This window comes from Prionailurus viverrinus, chromosome B3 (genome assembly GCF_022837055.1).
Source record: "Prionailurus viverrinus isolate Anna chromosome B3, UM_Priviv_1.0, whole genome shotgun sequence".
Taxonomy (NCBI): Eukaryota; Metazoa; Chordata; class Mammalia; order Carnivora; family Felidae; genus Prionailurus; species Prionailurus viverrinus.
Window position 1 is genome coordinate 16550827 of NC_062566.1, and position 21404 is coordinate 16572230.

General features: G+C 45.7%; 1 protein-coding gene across 9 annotated transcripts in view; it reads right to left on the reverse strand.

Moving 5' to 3' along the window:
• APBA2 (amyloid beta precursor protein binding family A member 2) overlaps positions 1-21404 on the reverse strand; it is a 272652-nt gene that overhangs the window by 238506 nt on the left and 12742 nt on the right. The window lies entirely within an intron of this gene.

Genomic DNA, 21404 nt, shown 5'->3' on the forward strand with positions numbered 1-21404 from the left:
AGAGAGCAAGTGGAGCTTCCCACGCAGAAGCCACTGCTCCTGAACATCAGGAAAGCGTGGAGGGGAGTCGGAGTCTCTTCAGGAAGGCAACCCCTGGCACAGAGATGCAACCCTCCCAATTGATCAGAACATCCACACACATCACAGGGTGAGCCCAGAGATGACAAAAACACACGAGGAGGCCGTGGCCCAAGAGAGAAATAAAACAAGGGCTGGGGGACCCTGGGGACTAAGATGTTCTAGGCCAGAACAGTGGGTGATGCTGGAGTATTAATCTGGGCGGGGGAAGGTAAGGAATTCAGTTCCATTCACTGAGCGGTTTAGGCACAAGTGTGTCAGGGGTGTGTGGATGTGTGTGGTGGGTGGTGCGTGTGCATATGAGGGGGTGGACATGGGAGTGTGCACGAGCATGGGTGGTGTGTGTGTGTGTGTGTGTGTGTGTGTAGGAGTGTGTATGTTGTGTGTGCCGGGTGTGTGTGCAATGTGTATGTGTGGTGTCTGTGGTGTGCACGGATGGTGTGGGCTTATACATATGTGCTGGGTGGTGCGGCTGCTGTGTGTGGAGGACTGGGGAAGACAGGCAGGCCGGCAGCCTGAGACACACCACAGTGACCTGCTGTGCCTGGGCAGGGTTCAGGGCCAGGGGGTGCAGAGCGGCAGCCCCTCCCCTACCCCACACCATGACAACCCCAACAGCTCGGGCATCAGGCTGTGGTGCTGAGCCTCTAGGTGGAGAGAACGAGAAGCATCTCCTTCTCCCAAAACAGCACTCACGAAGGGCAGACCCCAAGTGCTCTGGATGCTTGTTTTCTTTAACCTTCTCTGGGGAGGGGGAGGTCGGGGATAAGCTCAAAGGGAGAGCCCCGTGAGGGGGACTGCGCCACGAGGAGGAGCAGGTGGCAGACACTCAGAGTCCCTGAAAGTGCCCCGGGGAACACGAGCAGCTTGTCAAAACAGCCACCCTTCTGAAATCTGGGCAGCATATCTGCTCCCACGGTGCAGCGCGGGCCTCGCGGGCGTCCACGGCACAACAAAAGCATCCAAAAAAGAGACTTTGCTGCAAGATGGCCCCAAAACCCCAACCTGCTTCAAACTTCTGCTGCAATGTCGAATCCTTCCTAGGCTCAAAAGCAAACATACATATCTTCCTGTGTACAGATCTTCCCTTTTAAAGCCACCTAATAAAAATTAAATTCTCGGGGCACCTGGGTGGCTCAGTCGGTTGAGCGTCCAACTTCGGCTCAGGGCATGATCTCGCAGTCCATGAGTTCGAGCCCCACGTCAGGCTCTGTGCTCACCGCTCAGAGCCTGGAGCCTGTTTCAGATTCTGTGTCTCCCTCTCTCTGACCCTCCCCCGTTCATGCTCTGTCTCTCTCTGTCTCAAAAATAAACTTTAAAAAAAAATTTTTTTTTAATTAAATTCTCATACAGACCATGCGTGGAAGAGAGCCAATTTCCCAGGGTGCGGAGGCCCTGGATGCTGTGGGCAGACTGCCAGATTCACCCCGTCTCATCTGCACCATCCCAGGCACTGACACCCAGAAGGGCAGCAAGGAGACTCTCTTCCAACCCCGCTGTTAGGAGGTACTCTCCCATCATTAAAAAGCCAAGAAGTAATTCTCAGACCAGACACAATGGAAACCTAGAATATTTTCTAAAAACCAAGTTTCTTCTAAAGTTTCTCTCCTCGGGGCACCTGGGTGGCTCAGTCAGTGAAGTATCTGACTCTGGATTTTGGTTCAGGTCACGATCTCACGGTTCATGGGATGGAGCCCCGCATCGGGCTCCACTCGGACAGAATGAAGCCTGCTTGGGCTTCTCTCTCTCTGCCCCTCCCCCCTGCTCTTGCTCTCTATCTCTCTCTCTCTCTCCCTCTGTCTCTCTCTCTCAAAATAAATAAACTTTAAAAATAAATAAATAAAGTTTCTCTCCTCAAGGACTTCCACAAGGAGAAAGGAATACCACGTGGCTAGCATAGTTATCCAAGACAAAGTGATTTTATGCCACAACTAATGGAACTTCTTCCAAACTTTTGATAACTGCTAAAGTTGTAAAGACCGCGAGCCACACGTGGTGGGAGATGCCCTCTCCCATCTGCTTCTGTAACTCCGTCACCTGACCCAGCGCGCACTGGGCAAGGGCCACTGCTGAGACCCCAGCCTCAACCTGCTCTCCTGCCAACCCCGTGGGCTACTGTGAAGACAAAGCAACTAACAGATGTGAAGGTGTTGGTGTCACACACAAATGGCAGGGATGGCAGTATTAGGAGGGGTGGACCCACCTGTTTTAAAGCCAGTCACTGAGCAGGCTGCCCCAAGCCCGCCTCCAACTGTCCAGAAGTTCTTGCACTCAGGCCTTGTATGTTAACACACGCACACTGTGGTGCGGAGGTGTTCTGCTTTATATGTGAAAAAACTCAAAAGTCCTTGCCCCAGACAGTGCTGATGTGAGAAATATTAGAATGCAAGGCTCCATGCAACAAGGAAGCCCTCGGCTGGCCCACCACGGTGCTTGGCAGTAGATGTTCAATAAGTATTTGCTGAATGATGAATGAGTGGATAAATGGATGGATGTGATGTGTCTTTGAAATCTTTTCCTTGCAAGTTTTTAAAGGTGTATTTTTAAAGTAAATACACACACAAGATATCTTCAAGTAAAAGGCCCAGGGAACAAAGGATAAAAATCAGGAAGCATTAGGGCCAGGGGCCTGCCCTCTGACATCCTTGCAGCTTGAAAGGATTTCCCGATAACTGCATAAGAGTGCCTAGAAGAAATGAGGCCAGCTCTTCTTTTGTTTCCAGAGAATCTGAAAAGTAAAGAGGGACAGCCCCGGAGGGTGCCGAGTTTTAGCCTCCCACAAACCAGCCATCCAGCCTCCTCACTCCGCTCCTGCCCAGTTAAGTGACCAGCAGCCTGGAATTCGGGGCTTTGCATTCGGGGCATGCATCATCTTAACAGCCTGTCTAGAGCTCCATGTGGTTCCCGGAAAAAAAAAAAAAAAAAAAAAGCCAGTTCTGAATGAAGGCAAAAGCCTAATCACAGATTCTAAATCTCCATGTCACTGAGGCCCCAGTTTCTCCATTTCAGATTTCAAAGCATAAGAGGACAAATCTTTGAATAACCCATGCTTCCTAGTCCATAGTATATCCTCAGAAATAAAAAGTCTCTTCTGGCCTTTCCTTGAAATAGCCTGGCTCTTACATGTGACAAAATGATGCAAAGTGGCATCTCCATGACCCAAATACGAATGCTAGAAATACCCCCATGTCTTCCGAGTGGCAAAAAAGTATTTAACATAATTTAATAACAAGCCCATTTAACAGAATTCAAAATAGCTTCAGCAAATACACTATTAGAACGGATATGGAATGACAAATTCCAACAGATACAGCTATGTAAAGTAGGATTGAAAAAAGAAAAAAAAAATCACTTCATAGCTATATAGGATTTCCAAAGATGACGCTCTTGAAATCTCTTTTAAAACAATATGTTCCAACTTCCTACTAATCCAAATTACTCTAGTGACGTCTGGCTTCAGCGCTAGCTGCAAATATGCAGCTTCATTATTGTACTTGGAATGGCAATAACAAGGAAGCATCTATTTCCATCCTGCCATCACTAAAGCTAACATGCATCTATAATCTGCACTGTTACAGCTCCCTTTCTGAGGAGAATCAGAAACACTTTCAGCTGGGCTGGGAACAGTCCAGGGGACTGTCCACAGGGCTACGGTGTGGGGGTGGGTGAGGGGGTCACCACGACAACTACCTTTTGTTTGTTTTTTAATGTGAAACGTTTCTGGATAGCTTAAGCACAATGTATTTTGATTTAAAAGCTCTACTAAATTGAAGAGAGAGAACCCATACACAGCCCCTGACAGAATGAGTGAATATCATCAGCCCTAAAACTGTAAATGAAATGCAGGGAAATGCACTGAATGAAACCCCCTCCCTGACCCCAGCATAGTTCCGGGCATCTTATCTCCATCAAGCAGGCCAGCAGACAAGCCACAGCCACACAGTCCTGTGCAAGCCCCAAACGCCAGCATAACACTATCTTATTTGTTCAGGGGAAGCAAAATGGTCCAGCGCTGGTGGCTGTGTTCTTTTTTCCCGACAAGGCCTAATTGCTATTGTCCTTCTCTGGGATCCAGTCTCCCTAGATAAAGAGCAGGAAAGCAGCCAGCAGAATTCAAACCATTCACTCACAGGCTCTTCCCTCGTAACCAGACCTCAGCGCACCATAGTTTCCAAATCAAAAATGCAGAACCCATGAACAGAGAACCTTCTGTTCCAGAAGGTATTTATATGAAGTCAAAATCAAAATCACATCTTCCTATGGTTGTTTTTTCTTTTAACACAATTAATCAACGTTTCTTACTGCAAAGCCTAGAAGAAATTTAACATTTATAACCAGAAGCATTGTTCTTATTGGAAAACCAGAAAATGTAAGTTATTCATATAGTGATCCTTGTTTTTGGAAAAGAATCACATTTAAGAAATTGGGACATGCCCCAAAAATCACGACTTTATGATCCTAGAAATTCAAAATATCCTAATTTTTAAATAATTTCATATCAAGCCCAGGGAATAGAATGCAAACTATCTCTAAAGCAGATACACTACTAAACAGAACTGATACAAAACTAAAATTTCAAATAGATACAGCTACATAACAAAAATGAAAAGATAAAAACCGGTTCATTGCTATGTAGGATTTCCAAAGATGATGTTATTGAAACCAGTCATGGTTTTGATGTTCTTGAAACCAGCCATGGTTTTGACATCTATAAAAGCAAATCACTGCAGTGCGATGGGACAAGTGTTCTAAGAGAAAATGGTGGGCACACACATTATTAAAAAGAACAAAGTTGGAGGGCTGATATTTCCAGACTTCATGACTTACTATAAAGCTACAGTAATCAAGACAGTATAGTATTGGTGAAAAGAATAGACAAAAAGATCAATAGAATAGACTAGGAAGACCAGAAGTAGGTCTACATAATAATTATCAATTGATTTTCGACAAAAAAGTCAAAGGCAAATACAATAGAGTCATTTCTACAAATGGCACTAGAACTGGACATCCACTTGCAAAAATATGAATCCAAACACAGACTTCAGATCTTTCATAAAAATTAATTCAAAATGGGTCACAGCCCTAAATGACAAACACAAAACTACAAAACTCTAAGAAGAGAACATAGGAGAAAATCTAGATCTAGATGACCTTGTGTTTGGCAATGACTTCTTTTATATACAACACCAAAGGCAAAAGCCATAAAAGAAAGAATTAATAAGCTGAACTCCATTCAAATTGAAAGTTTCTGCTCCATGAAAGACACTGTCAAAAGAATGAAAGACCAGCCAAAGACTGAGAAAAAATATTTACAAAAGACATATCTGATAAAAGCCTGTTATCCAAACTATAAAAGAATACTTAAAATTAAACAATAAGAAAAAAAACACTCCAACTATAAAATGGGCCAAACGTGTGAAAAGACACCTCACCAAAGGAGATATAAAGATGGTCAATATGCATATTAAAAAATCCTCCACATCATATGTCATCAGAGAAATATATTAAAACAACAGTGAGGGGCACCTGGGGGGCTCAGTCGGTTAGGCGTCTGACTTTGGCTCAGGTCATCATCTCACGGCTCATGAGTTCGAGTCCCGTGTCGGGCTCTGTGCTGACAGCTTAGAGCCTGGAGCCTGCTTTGGATTCTGTGTCTCCCTCTCTCTCTGCTCCTCTCCCGCTCATGCTCTGTCTCTCTTTCTCTCTCAAAAATAAATCAACATTAAAAACAAAAAACAAAAAAACAGTGAGATACCACTATACAACTAATAGAATAGCCAACATGTGGAACATTGACAACACCAAATGCTGGCAAGAATGGAACTCTCATTCATTGCTGGTGGGACCACAAAATGGGACCGCAAAATGGGACAGCCAATTTGGAAGACAGTTTGACAGTTTCTTTTTGTGTGTGTGTGACAGTTTCTTAACAAAAATAAGCATACTACTCTTACCATACGGTCCAGCAATTGCAATCTTTGGTATTTTAACCCAAAAGAGTTGAAAATGCATGACCACACAAAAACCTGCACATGAATATTTATAGAAGTTTTCTTCATAACTGCTAAATTTGGAAGCAACATGATGTCCTTTGGTACATGAACAGAGAAACTGTGGTACACCCAGGCTATGGAATATTATTCAGCACTAAAAAGAAATGAGTGATCAAGCCATGCACAGACATGGAGGAACTTTAAATGCATACTACTAAGTGAAAGAAGCCAAGCTGAAAAGGCTACTTACTGGATGATTCCAATTATGTGACATTGCGTAAAAGGCAAAACTATAGAGACAGTAGAAAGATCAGGGGTCGCCATGAGTCTCTGGGGTATGAGGATGAATGAATAAGAACACAGGAGACTTTTAGGGTGATGAAACTAAGTCTGTTGGGCTGTACGATACTCTAATGGCAGACACACATCATTATACATTTATCCAAACCCACAGAATATACAACCAAGTGACTCCTAATGTGATCTATGGGCTGTGGGTGATAATGATGTGACAGTGTAGGTTCACCAATTATAACTAATGTACCACTTTGGTGGGGATGTTGATAATGGGGAGGCTGTGCATATGTGGGGACAGAAGGGATATGGGAAATCTCTTTACTTTGCCCTCAATTTTGCTGTGAACTTACAACTTCTCTAAAAATAGTCTACTAAAAAAAGAAGACAGTAGAAACTTTCTTTCCCAACTAACCCTGTTGGGCACGACATGGAGGCTTTAAGCACAGTCTAGGTGCCACAGATTGAAAACTCCTTCACCAACCCCCTTCATGGACTAGAAATGCTCCAATCCTCGTTCCTCTGACACAGGACAATAAAGGTTGCTGTCAAGATGCAAGTAACATCCAGCTAGGGCAGGACGTTAATTTATTGCTCACCATTAATTTCATCAGGAATTACTGTGCCAGATACTATTACCCCACCAATCACTGAGCACTTCTCATTTCCTGCCTTCTGCTGTTGTGCACGTTATGCTGTGGCCGCCGTCCCCGCCCTACCCACCTGCAGACAGACACCTCTGTCTCAGCCTTACCAGGTAAGCAGGCAGATCGGTCAGTCGCAGGCTGCTGCAAGGCTCTAAAGAAATGACATGATACTTTCACTCATACTAAATAATCAAATGAGGAAAGGGCTTATAAAGAAAAGCCACATTCCCTGACCCAGACTTCCCCACTCCATGGCCAATCTTCTTCATCATTTCTGATTCTAATTCTCCCGGTAGCTGTTTCCACCCCTCCAGATAATGGTTTTAAACTCTGTTTTAAAATAGACACAAGAGGCACGTGGGTGGCTTAATAGGTTGAGCATCTGACTCTTGATTTTGGCTCAGGTCACAATCTCACAGTTTGTGGGACTGAGCCCCACATTTGGCTCTGTGCTGAACATGGAGCCTGCTTAAGATTCTCTCTCTCCCTCCCTCCCTCCCTCTCTCTCTCTCTCTCTCTCTCTCTCTCTCTCTTCCAGTGCCCTTCCCTCTCAAAAACTAAATAAATAAACATTAAAAAAACAAAACAGACACAATAAGGGGCACCTGGGTGGTTCAGCTGGTCGAGCATCCAACTCCTGATTTCAGCTCAGGTCATGATCTCACAGGCTCTGCACTGACAGTGTGGAGCCTGCTTGGGATTCTGTGTCTCCCTCTCTCTCTGCCCTTCCCCTACTCACTCTCTATCTCTCTCACAAAATAAATACTTTTTAAAAGTGAAATAAGGGGCGCCTGGGTGGCGCAGTCGGTTAAGCGTCCGACTTCAGCCAGGTCACGATCTCGCGGTCCGTGAGTTCGAGCCCCGCGTCGGGCTCTGGGCTGATGGCTCAGAGCCTGGAGCCTGTTTCCGATTCTGTGTCTCCCTTTCTCTCTGCCCTTCCCCCGTTCATGCTCTGTCTCTCTCTGTCCCAAAAATAAATAAACGTTGAAAAAAAAAATTAAAAAAATAAAAAATAAAAAAAAATAAAAGTGAAATAAAATAGACACAATAATATATATTCTGAATATATTATTGACTTTAGATAAGATGTATTGACATCCTTATATGAGAGCTGACAATTGAAGGACCTCCCACACTCTGGTGCAACTGACCATGATCATAGTACCTACTATGGAACACACAATGGGAGTTCCCATCTGTGGTGGGAGCTCTGGGAGAAACACATCCTTCCAAGAAGCTCCCACCCAATTCTGGGAACAGATAAGCATCCTTCAGATGGCCTATAATCATGCAGCCTTCAGGATGAATACAGGCTCTTTTCAAAAACCAAAACAAACAAACAAACAAAAAACCCCAAAACCTTTAAAAGCCCTAGATAGGAGCTGGCATTAATTTGGTATGTCCCTGCTGATCACTGTGAACAGGAACGGACTCCTATCACATGTGCATTGCCTGCACTCAGAACCAGGCTCAGATGCCTACAGGGATACCGTGTTTGTCTGCTAGGGGGCAGGAGTGAGCAAATACCACCTCAGCCAAGTCAGTGCCTCCTGACTCTTTGACAGCAGAGGGTGTGAGTAGCTGAGACCAATTACCTAGTCCTCGCTTGTTGCTTCATTCTTTCTACTATGTGAGATACCGTTGATGTCTGATGGAAAAATGGATAAACAAAATGCGATGTATACTTACAAAGGAATATCACTCAGCCTTAAAAAGGAATGAAATCCTAAGCATATAAGGAACTCACACAACTCAGCAAAAAACAATAATAAACTGATTTAAAAATGGGCAGAGGACCTGAACAGACATTTTTCCAATGAAGACCTACAGATGACCAACAGACACAAGAAAAGGTGCTCAACATCACTTATCATCAGGGAAATGCAAATCAAAACTACAATGTGATATTGCCCTGCACCCGTCAGAATGGCTAGTGCCAAAAAGATGAGAGGTAAGTGTTGGCAATGATATGGAGAAAAGAGAACTCGTGTGCACTATTGGTGGGGATGTAAATTGGTGCAACCACTATGGAAAACTGTATAGAAGTTCCTCAAAGTATTTAAAATAGGACTACCATATGATCCAACAGTCCCACTTCTGGGCAAATATCCAAAGGAAATGAAATCAGTAACTCAAGGAGATATCTGCACTCACATGTCCATTACAGCACTATTCACAGTAACTAAAGTATAGAAACAACCTACATGTCCATCAATGGATGACTGAACACACAGAGACATACACACACACACACACACACACAAATGAAATATTCAGCCATACAAAAAAAGGAAATCCTGCCATTTGCAACAACCTCGACGAATCTTGAGGACACTATCCTAAATGAAATAAGCCACACAGATAAAGACAAATACTATGTGATCTCACACACAGAATCTTAAAAAAGTTAAAACAGAACCAGAGAACAGAATGGTGGTTACTGGGGTGGGCAGTGAGGAAATGGGAAGATGGTGGTCAAACGATACAGACTTTTAGTTACAAGATGAATAAATTCTGGAGACCTCATAGTGACTATAGTTAATCACACTGTATTAAATACTTGAAATTTGCTAAGAAAGTAGATCTTAAGAAGGCTACTATATAAGGTGATACAAGTGCTATTTTGACTGAGGCGATCATTTCACAGTGCATATCTACACACTATCATCATGTTGTACACTTCATGAAAACACATCACACTGTACAACCCAAATATAGAGAATTTTTATATATTAATATTATTTTGATAAACCTGGGGAAAAAAGGGAAGGAAATCCTGACACTTGCTACAGCATGGATGAACCTTGAGGACATTATGCAGAGTGAAAAAACCGGTCCCGAAAGGACAAACACTGTATGATTCCACTTCTATGAGGTTCCTAGTGCTGTCAAATTCATAGAGACAGAAAGTAGAATGGGGGTTGCCAGGGACTGGGAGGAGGAGAAAACAGAGTCTGATGGGGGCCAAGTTTCATTGTGGGAGGTTGAAAATATTCTAGAGGTGGATGGTGGTGATGGGTGCACAGCAATGTGGATGTATTTAATGGCAATGAAGTCTACAATTAAAAATGGTTAAAATGGTATATTAGGTTACATATATTTTGCCACAATTTAGAAAACTAAAAAAAAAATAATTATAATATCCTGGATATTGGAAGACAGAAGAGGGGTGATGCTCCCAGAGCATTTTCTCTGCCCACAGAGTAGCCCCAGGTCTGAGGTCACCCAAAGGGATGCCTCAGTCTAAGAAACAATAAAAGCCTTGGTGGAGTGGCTCTGGGCAGGAAGCACACAGCAGCAAGACAGCACAGGAGGGGAGGCAGGGGCTACAGAAGATACTCTACTCCCATGAGGAACTCAGAGGACCTTCTCAAAATCAGGGAGAAGTGCCTTTTCTATAGTACAAGCAGTTCACAGCAAGTCACCAGGCCAGTGAAAATATGGAAAATCCAGGGGGTCTGGCCACGCACGGGCACCATCATGTGCTCAGGGGGGACCAGAGAGAGGCCGGAGGTGTAATTTGCAAACTACATAAGAGGTATTTTTTTTTTTTTACCGAAGGTAAAGTTAATTTTTTGTTAAGAACCCTAAGAGTTTTTAACAGACTTTCGAAATGAAAGGGCTCCCCTCTGCATGTGTCAAGAATGACATTTTCTTTCTGACACTTCAGCAGGCCTCGTCAGGGTCGGTTCAAAGTGAAAACACACCTTCAGCATCTGGGATAAGGCAGACTTTGTGGCCCAAAGACACTCACTCCCTCCAGAACATGTCAAGGGACAGCTACAGGGAGAGGTAGTAGGTAGTCATGTGAATGACAGGGCAGGGGGACTTAGAGCATGACCCGATGTCTACAACAGCAAACAGTTTTGGTGCAGAGAATGGCCAGGCCCTGCCAAGCTCCTAGGGACCTGAGCTTCCATCCCACCTGGGTGCATGCCCGCCTCCTCATCGGGCCACTGTCTCTGGTCTTCACGCAAGCCCATGTACTACTGCTCTGCCTTGCTCCTGCTGAGAGCTGACAGCAGCACAACTCTGCCCTGAATACAAATGTTTCTAGGCAAAACACAGTGAAATAAAAGCCACATGGGTCCCTGAGTTGGATCTGGGGCCCCTCTTCCGCTGCCCTCCCCTCCCCTTCTGGCTGTGGCTGGCCTGTGTGACCACACACGCAGGTGGCCTCAGAGATGAGCTGGGATCTGCCCAGGCCACTGTGGGGAACAGAACTGTGAAGCAGGATTTGGCTACACATTTCCCATTAAAAGAAAGAAAAATGGGCTATTGTGAGCAGGCATATGAATGCAGTGAAATTCTGTCACAGTCCACTCATTTGAAATAAAACCCACCCGATTGGGAACACCGTAATTACAGCCCATTTCCACATTCTGCTCTATGAGGCCGACTGTCGGAAGATCAGGTTTAAAACTGCATATCAAAGAGCTATTCCTCAGTGGTTCCCAGGAAATGAGGTGCACATGAGCAGATATTAAACCCGTCCCCACACACAGCAGCAGCCTGACCAAGATTCCTAAAAGTTACCTTACAGATTTCCAACTTTCAAGCAAGACATAATTAGGTATGTAAGTCCTTACTAATGGTTCACAAGCTGAGTTACTGGATTTTAACACCACCACCTCTCCGGTTCAGGAGCACCTGACAAAGCTAATCCCACTATCATGAAAGGCTGCCTGTGCCTTTTTCATCACTTAGAATTCCAGAACCCATCCCAAACTGCAGGGAAGGACTCAAACAAAAGAGAAACCGTGTCTAGCTAACCAGGGAATAAATAAGTCTTTCTCAAATAATGGAGACCCACTGACCCAAGACCCTCAGATTTGCCATCTACCTTCCTGTCTCCATATCCAACGTCCTGGGGGCTACCTGCTCTCCACAGGGGACTTCCTGTCCTTACTCCCGGCCATTCCTCTCACCAGAGTTTCTTGAGCCATAGGCAGAGTGGATTTTCTTGCTAGTTTCTCTTCCAGTGGGTTGTGACATGGCTGGCCTAGTTTTGCCTCCATCAGCTCTGAAGACAGCATGGAAAACCATGCAGCCTCCTCCCGCTGTGCACCCTCCTGTGAGCAGAGGAAATGAGCCTGAATGAGGCTGGAAATGGGGTGTCAAGGGGCCTGAAGGAGAAATGACTTCCTGCCTGATGGGATGCTAAAAAACAAAAACACCAGGTCTCGAGGCCACACTTCCAGGCAGGCTGCCTGTCTTCTCCATCAGACTTCCCCCCTCCTGGGCCTGGATCTCCCATCAGGGAAGTCTCAGACCCCCCACCCCGGCCTGCCACCAAAGGAAGGCGTGGGTCATGCCACGGCACAGCTCAGTCCCCTCTGGAGGCTTAACCTGCACAGTCAGTGCCCATCATACCCCAAAGTGCCAAGCATCAGCACCACCTACTAAAGGCACTAGGTGGCTGGTTAACCTCATAAAAGGAGGAAATAGTGTCCATTATCCCAAACATGTTATTAACAAGTATTGATAGCTATAATATGCTCAACAAACATTCTACATGAAACTGGTGAAAAATAATGCAAAAATTCCATGGCGTGCAAAATAAATTAGGAAACCTAACTTGCAAGAGCAGTTCTCTGCCATTTGTCAGAAAGAAGCACCAAGAACTGGACAATGTGATGCACCAGGGCCAAGGCTACAGCATAAACAAGAGGAATCAATGATTTTGTTAATGGTTTGAACAAAGGGATTCGAGCAAGGGGATCCCATATTCAACTCATCTCCTCCTCCCCCTCCAACCCCGACCCCTCCCCCCGGCCACTGCTGCCTGGACTCACTTCCTAAGGGTGACCCTGAGTGACTATCACCACAGATTCTAGGGCCTGCCCCAAGGATCCAGGTAGGAGTTTTGTAACCTTAGCAACACATTCTTGGCAAAGTTGTGACGGGGCATTCTTTGGGCAGTCTTGGCCAAGGCCCACACTCCCCTGCTGGGAGCCACCTCACTGGGCTCCCCCAGCCTCTGACTTCCATATGCTGGCCCACCATCTGAAAAGGGGAGCTTCAAGAACCAGGGCTATATCCTACACTCTTCACCCCACCTCACCCCCAACTTGTGCACCCACAGGGCCACCACTATTGACCGGGAGGGCCTTACCAATTCAGGGGAGGAGCAGATGCCAGGCTGGCATGGGAGCCCACAACATCGCCCATTAGCCTGCCCCTACTTCAGGACCGAGCATGTGGCCTGAGGGGCTGTGAACCCACTCGGGTCCCACGAAAGGGCCAACCCCAGTGATGTGAAGCAGACAGGCATCCTGAAGGGGCCATGACAGCCCAGGTGCTCACAGAGCTGAGTAATCAACACTGCCTACAACTATGAGCCAGTAACAAAAAGGCACAGATCAGGAAGGAAAGGTCAACATTGGCAAATGATCCCCCAATTAGAAATCCAAGAGGAACAACTAACCAACCAGGTAAGTCAAAGGAGAGATTTAAGCCAGGTGGGCAAAGAGGCCAGCTCTTCAGAAGTCAACAGCTTTCCTGTATACCAGCCACAATCAGTTAGGAAAGGAGGCCGGAGGAGGGGATGGCCCCACAGACAGCAGCAACAGGAGCCACAAAATGCCTATGAATAAATGCAACAGGAAATGCTTCAAATGTACACCAACAAAGAAATGAAACACTAGCAACAGATATAAAAGGCCTTCTGAATAAGTCAAAATATCCAGATAAGAAAATATACAGATGTCTCTTCTCCCTCAAATAAACCTCTAATGCAATCCCAACTGAAATCCCAATCAGATTTTGGGATGAATTTAGTTTATTCTAAAGTTTGTCTGGTCAAGGAAATGTACGAGAAAGGTTAGAAAAACACGGGAAAAGGAAAATAATGAAGAGGCAGTGGCCCTTTAAGGTCACAGAGTATAACAAAAGCCACAGTAACTTAAACAGGAGATGTTGGCAGAAAAATACACCAGGAGCACCTGGGTGGCTCAGTCGCTTAAGCATCCGATTTCGGCCTAGTTCATGATCTCACCATTCCCAAGTTCAAGCCCCGTGTCAGGCTCTGGGCTGACAGCTCAGAGCCTGAAGCCTGTTTCAGATTCTGTGTCTCCCTCTCTCTCAGCCCCTCCCCCACTCATGCTCTATCTCTTACAAAAATAAATATACATTAAAAAAAAATTTTTTTTAAACGGACAGTCCAGACACACAGGACAGTCCCACAGCCCGGGACACAACAACAACTTCACACATGACAAACACGCATCACAAAACAGAGACAGAGATGGGCTATTAATAAATAATGCAAGAAAACTGTGTGAAAAAACTCATCTCCAGCTTACACCATACCTAAAACTAAATTCCAGATGAATAAAAGATGTAAATGTCAAAAAATCTGAACTGTCAATATTAAAAGAAAATACACCTATACGGAAGATACTTATATAGACTTAGGGCAGAGAATTCCTTTCTCTAAGTAAAACACAAAATTCAGGAGCTCCAACTTAGCTTGATAGATCTGACAACATAAAACTTCCACATTTTTCTACCATCAAAGATGCCTTTAAAATGAAGTTGAAGAATAGAAGACAATGGGGAAAAATAATCTACAATGTATATAGCAAAGGAGAAATAATGCTCATTATTCAGGTACAAAGAACGCCTTTTAATCAACAAGGAAAAGATAAACAGGTCAACAGAAAAACAGGCAAGGATGTGAAGCAATTTAGATTCCTATTAAGCACCTGAAGGGAAGCTTGTTGTTAAAATTCATAATTTTAAATAAGTGATAACTTTATACCCATACAACTGAGTGAAACTACAAAGATTGTCATCATCTGTTGGGGAGGACATGGAGAAACAGCTGTCCTACACAACCAACATACTTTAAAATGGTCAGAACTTTGGTGAGATCTATTTGCGCTGGAAATGCTCAAACCATTCGGCCCCACAAGTTTGCCCCAGTAACCCTTGCTACAAAGACGTCCCAAGGCGTGTGCAAGGATATACGTGTGAGACACCACATTTCAGCATGACCAATGTGTGGACAATGGGAATGACCCAAAAGTCCATCAGTAGGGAAACAGTCAAGTATTGTGCAATGTTTTAGGAAGGATAACATTACTATGCACAGCTGACAAGGAACGTCTAAGACACATTGCTAGGGGGTGGGGGGAAGTCTAGATACAAATCACATTGATAATCTAATCCCAGTTCTTTGAAAAATATTAAAAATAATAAACAAATATGTATTTGTGTAAAATCTAAATAAAACATTTCTATAAACAGACAAACAAACAAAAAGGAGGAATCTGTACCAAACCTCAACAATGGTTGTCTTTACGGGGCTTTCATTTTCTACATTATGGATCCCTGTAATGTTTGAATCTTTATAATGAATGGATATTAGCTTCATAACCAGAAATAAAATTAAGTAAAAAAAAAATATATATATATATATATATACATACATACACCTATATAATAGATATTATATGTATGTACCTATAGGTACATGTACCTATATAGGTATACACATACATATATAGGTATATACATACAAGTATATACATACCTATATACACATATATATACACCTGTTTCTGCAAAACCAAGACCAAAAGAATCCCAGATCTACAGTGTGTCAGACATCTTCCTCGTCAATAAGGCCAGGGTCCTTCTCAATTTCAAACTCTGCTGCCAGAAAAATGGTTCTTTCGTCCTCTAGAGATACAAGATACTTGTTAGAAGGCACTGTTTTAAAAACAGAGATGTATCTATTCATTTTAATTATTAGCTCTTTCACCATTAGCTAATGACACTGCACGCAATCTGTGAGTATCACCAGGCAGTATATACCCAAAACAAGTTTAGGGTCACTCCAGTGTTGCATCTCACCCTTCTGACTTCTTCCAAGATCTTTAGGAGGGGGTGGAAGGAATATTTACCCCTGGTTACAAACAATGCTGCCGACCTGGGGAGAGGGGAACTGGGGCAGAGGAAGGTAGGTTTCCCCAGCTGTCCCCTACTCAGGGTGGGGGAGTACTGCCTTGCAGGCCTTGATGGGGCAGCTTCTGGTTTTCAAGACTCCTAGTATTTGAGAATGGGACTAATAGACAAGCACTTTAAAATTCGTTACCAGAAGGCTCCCACCAAATGTGCTTCCACACATAGAAAACAGTTCACTTTTCCAATAACGTGCTTAAAAGTCCAATTTTGAGGAATTGATACAGATTGTCCCATATGAGGTTCTTCAACCAGAGGAAATTTCAAAATTCTTCCTTCCAGCTCAGCAGAGAGAATCCATGAGTCTATTGCTTCTGCAAAAGGAGGACAAAGATCCTCCTGGGGCCGCAGAATTCGGCAGATTTTCCTTGGATTCTCAGGGCAGCCAATGGCTCCAGGACAGGACACCAGGCCAAGTGTCCCACAATGGCAACCAGCCACCTGACTCACATGCAGTCTGAGCAGTCTCAGGCAGTTCAGGAGGAGAAGGCTTGGCATCACTCCACTTGCCAAATTACCAGAAAAATAAGATTTTTTAAAAAAATAATAATGGCTCGTGAGCTCAGGGTTTGGGTCTAGCCCATGAGGCCAACACCCAGTGCCCCCCACATGGTGGGGGCAGTCAGGAAAGGAATGTCTCCCTGGAAGAAATGGTACCACACCTGAGTCATCGGCCCCACGCTGACTGGCCACCTGTGTGTCATTGGGAAGTCTCTGCAACTCTCCAGAGGCTCCCCCACAACTTATTGGTTTCCTCTTGAAGCACCACAAGGAAATCCTGGAAGACGGGCCACAGGGAGCCAGTGTGCCATGAGGCAGCAGGGGGTGGCTGGAGTGCTAACCACTGGACTGCTGTTCAATGGGGTCCCATCCAATGTGGAGGAGGGGAAAGGAGAGATGGGGGAGAAGGGAAGGAGGAGAAGGGAGAGAGAGGGAGGGAAGGCAGCCCCCTCCCTCTCACACCATCAGCGAGCAAAGAACCTTTCTTGAGATCAGTCTGAAGTTTTCACATTTGGTCCAGAAATTGTACTAGAAATTTATCACCAGGAAAGAAACAGAGTTATCTGCAAAAAAAAAAAAAAAAAAGAAAAAGAAAAAAGGAACTGCACGAATATTTATAAACAGCATCATTCATAGAAGAAGAACATTCAAAATAGCTCCGACGTCCAAGCCTGGGGGCCTGGGTCAATGAATGATGTGCAACAGCTATCACAGCCAGGTGTAGAAAGAAACACGATAGCCAGGGATCCTGACAGGGAGAATCAAGTCAGCAGCCAGGCAAGTGCCCAACTCGACGGGAGGAACCCAGTGTGAACAACAGTCCCCTGGCAGGGAGACCTGGGTGTTACAAAGTTTCTTCTGCTTGCTTACCTCTATTTTCTTTAAGTTTATGTATTTATTTTGGCAGGGGGAGGGACAGAGAGAGAGATAGAGAGAATCCCAAGCAGGCTCCAGGCTCCTAGCACAAAGCCCCACACAGGGGCTCGATCCCACAAACTGCAAGATCATGACCTGAGCCGAAATCCAGAGCCAGACGCTTAACCAACTGAGCCACCAGGCACCCCAACTTATCTCTACTTTCTAACACAATGAATTTGCAGGTATGGAATAACTAAAAATATAACTTTTTAAGATAAAAAGTATTCTCTCTTGCCAAAAACTGCTTTAACACTAAACTATTGAATTGAACCATAGGAAATTGTTTATATTTGACCACTTCTGACTTAACAAAAACAGCAGGTTCACACAGTTCAAATTGATGTTGTCATAAAATCCAGGTGAGTTGTAAGACTCACTTGGGAATCATTTCCTCTGACTCCGGGACACGTGAGGGGCCCTGACTTGCACAAGGTCCTCAGAGGTGTAGGTACCCTTTCCACAAGCCACAGCACACAGCCTCACCCGCCCCACCCCAAGCACCTCCCGTGTGCCAGATCCCACAGTGACTGCACACATCATCTCTCTCGTGACTCGTGCCATCTTGCAACGCAGGTGTCGCCTCTGGCTACAAGTGGAGGAGCTGGAAGATGCACCCACCACTGCCCAGCTGGGCTTCAGGGAGCAGACTAAGCCCCAGGGAGGCCCTTACAATTCTCCATAAACCACAGCCATCCTGGCTGGCTGTGCCCATTTACAGGACAGCAGGGATCCTAACCAGGCTTTTCCCTCCCCCTGGGGACTCCTCCTTTCCCTGTCTCCTATGCCTCCTCCAAACATATAGGAAGTGATGCTTAAGTACATTAGAGAAGATGAAATTACCCAAAACCAGGGGATCGGCTGCAAGGCAGACCTGTTCTCCAGCATCCCTGCCAGCCAGCCCTTCCTATGGGAAAAAAGCCATTCCTACCACCTACTTGGTGTTGGCCATGAATCCTCAGCACCAGCCCAGCCCAGAGACACCCGGCTCCTTTTGCCTCCTCACTGGACCATCAACCACACACACATCAGCTTTGGTCCACATTGCGTTCTGTGACCAATGTTACCCCTGAAAAATGGCCTCTGGTCACTAACTGTAGGTGACCCAGGGACAGATTAGGGGAGGGCAGCAGCTCAGGAAATTTACACTTGGAATACTTTCCTTTTCCAGCACACATAAGAAGGAACCAGAAGGAAACTCTGCTGTCCAGTCGTCGGACCGAGGGAAGCTGGCCCACGTGCTCGTGAGTTTCCTGGCTGGGCTTGGCTCACATGGGGGAGGTCCCCAGCACCCAGGCAGACCACATGTGAGACACTGTTATTTTCAAGCACCCAGAAATGCAGGGGCATACAAAAATATATATTCCAAGTTCTACACTGAACTTTCCCCCCAGTTTTCCTGCAGAAAGTAAAGAAAGAGGACCAGCAAGGACGACAAAGCCAAGAGGGTCTGAGCTGGATAAGGAGCAACAGCGAGGCTCAGACTTTACTTTTTAGAACAGTGTGAGGCCTCCAGGAAAACTGAGCGGGGAGCAGAGTTTCCAGATACCCCAACATCCCATTTCCCATTAATGTAAGATCACTAACACCCTACATTAATGTTCTACATTTGTTACAGTTAAGGAACCAGTATCAATGCATTACTGTTAACTAAAGTTCACGCTTTATTGATATTTCCTTAGTTTTTACCCATTGTCTTTGTTCTGTTCCAGGTTCCTAACGAGGACACATCACAGTTCATCATCATGCTTCCTTAGGCTCCTCCTGGCTGTGACGGAGTCTCCGTTTTTGATTCATCAGTGTTAAGGAGTCCCAGGCAGGTATTTTACAGACTGCTCCTCTGTTGAAATTCAACTGCCATTTTCCTTACAATCAGATGGAAGTTATGGGTTTGGGGGAGACAGACCACAGAGGTAAAGTGCCATTTCCATCGCATCCTATCAAGGGTGCATACAGTCAACATGACTCATCGCCACTGGTGTTGACCTCAACCACCTAGCCAAGGCAGTGATGGTCAGGTTTCTCCACTGCCAAGTTACTGTTTCCCTTTCCATCTGTGCTCTCTGGAAGGATATAACCCAGTACAGTCTTGTCTTGGTATATACACCCCCTTATCACCTTCTGATTTTTATTAGCCACCATCAGAATGACCACCTCATTCAAGTATGCATCTTCCTCCCTGATGCCTCCTTGCAGGACCCATTTTGACCCTTTATTTTTTTAATGTTTATTTATTTTTGAGAGAGAGGGAGAGCACAAGCGAGGGGAAGGGCAGAGAGAAGGAGACAGAGGATCCGAAGTGGCCTCCACATTGTCAACAGCAAGCCCAATGTGGGTTCAAATTCACAAACCATGAGATCATGACCTTAGCCAAAGCCAGATGCTCAAATGACTGAGCCACCCAGGCGCCCCTGACCCTTTATTCTTATATCCATTGATGATGACATCCCCCCCTCAACAACAAACTCACCAAATCAAAAGCCCCAAGGGCAACATCCAGTCCTCACCACACTGTTTCCTGTGTGTATCAGAACCCAGCATGATGCTTTGCATACCACACACATGGAAATACTCGCCCCTGAGCTGTGCCAATGTCCCCAGGGTGGCCAGGCCACCAGGAGTAGTCCTTGGGCCAACACAGGCAGGGCATGCTTCTGGCAAGAGTCCAGCTCCATAGCTAATCATCCAGGGCTAAAACTGCTACCGGCCCAGGCCCGCCCCCAACTCCTCCCACCCTCCCCCCACAACGGAGCACCCCCATCCTCAGCGGGCTCTCCATGCAGTAGGATGAGAAACTCATAGTATGATGCCAGGTGAATGGTAAGTGCCAAGAGGGAAAACAACATCAAGTAAGAGGAGGGAAGGGGAAATGCATTTCAGACAGGGATACCAGGGACGTGTCTTCACGGGAACAGGTCTCAGAAGCAGCACCGAGAGAAAGGAGGGAAGAGTTAGGAAGCTATGTCTGGTCCAGGAGAAAGGGGACAGGGGGCATGAGGAGGTGAGGGAGGTGAGGAGGAGCTGGGTTCTGGGCCACCCAACTCTCTCCCTAGCCTCATAAACAAAGCTTCCACACACACGCTGGGATGGAGATACAGCTAGAGAGCACCCATCAGGGACTCGGAGAATCCACGCTTCTAGATGTCTGATATACACCACCATACACACTAAACACGTTCCTAAAATCACAGTGACGCTCCTCACAACAAGCAGAAGTGCTCCCCACATCACAAATACCAGCCAGAACCAGGGCCGCAGGGCCCCACTGCACCAGGCTGGCTCCTGATGGGCCCAGGCCCCACAGATCCCCCAGCCTCTGCCTGCCTGGGAACACCCCTCAGGCATCCCTTCCAGCCCTCTGGCCATGTGGAAGAAGCCACCATGATGTCCCTGTGCCAAGTCAAGGCTGACAGTTCACCAGAGTGAAGCCAGGGACACACAAGGAACCCCCAAGCCTGCACAGTGACTCTGTCACATGTCACCACTCTGCCTCCTCCTTTGCCATCTCTGGAGAGAAACCGTGGAAAAGACCACTGGAGCAGGCTGGTTATGTAATGCAGTCTCAGGGACAGAGCCTCCCAGCACAGCAGGGGTACCACCCATACAAGGCCGAGAGGGATGAGAAGGAACTCACAGGCAGAAGGGGTAGGAAAAACAGACCAGGGAGAGACACAGGCAAAGACAGCAGGGACCTCTGGGGACCTCGATGGGCAAGATGGCCTGAAGGGTGCATGGGGTGCATGATGGGAACCTCTACCTGGATTTCTGGGCTGACCCAGAGCTCATACACACCATTTCCCTCTACTCTGTCTTAACACTCTTGGATTTCCTTCATGCCCACCTGAAAGCACACAGCATCTGATGCTCACAAACCTGGGTTGTTTATTTGCTTGTTTCTTAAAATTAATTTATTTTGAGAGAGAGCCTGTGCGCAAGCAGGAGAGGGGCAGAGAGAGGAGGAAAGAGAATCCCAAATTGACAGCATGTAGCCCAACACAGGGCTCAATCC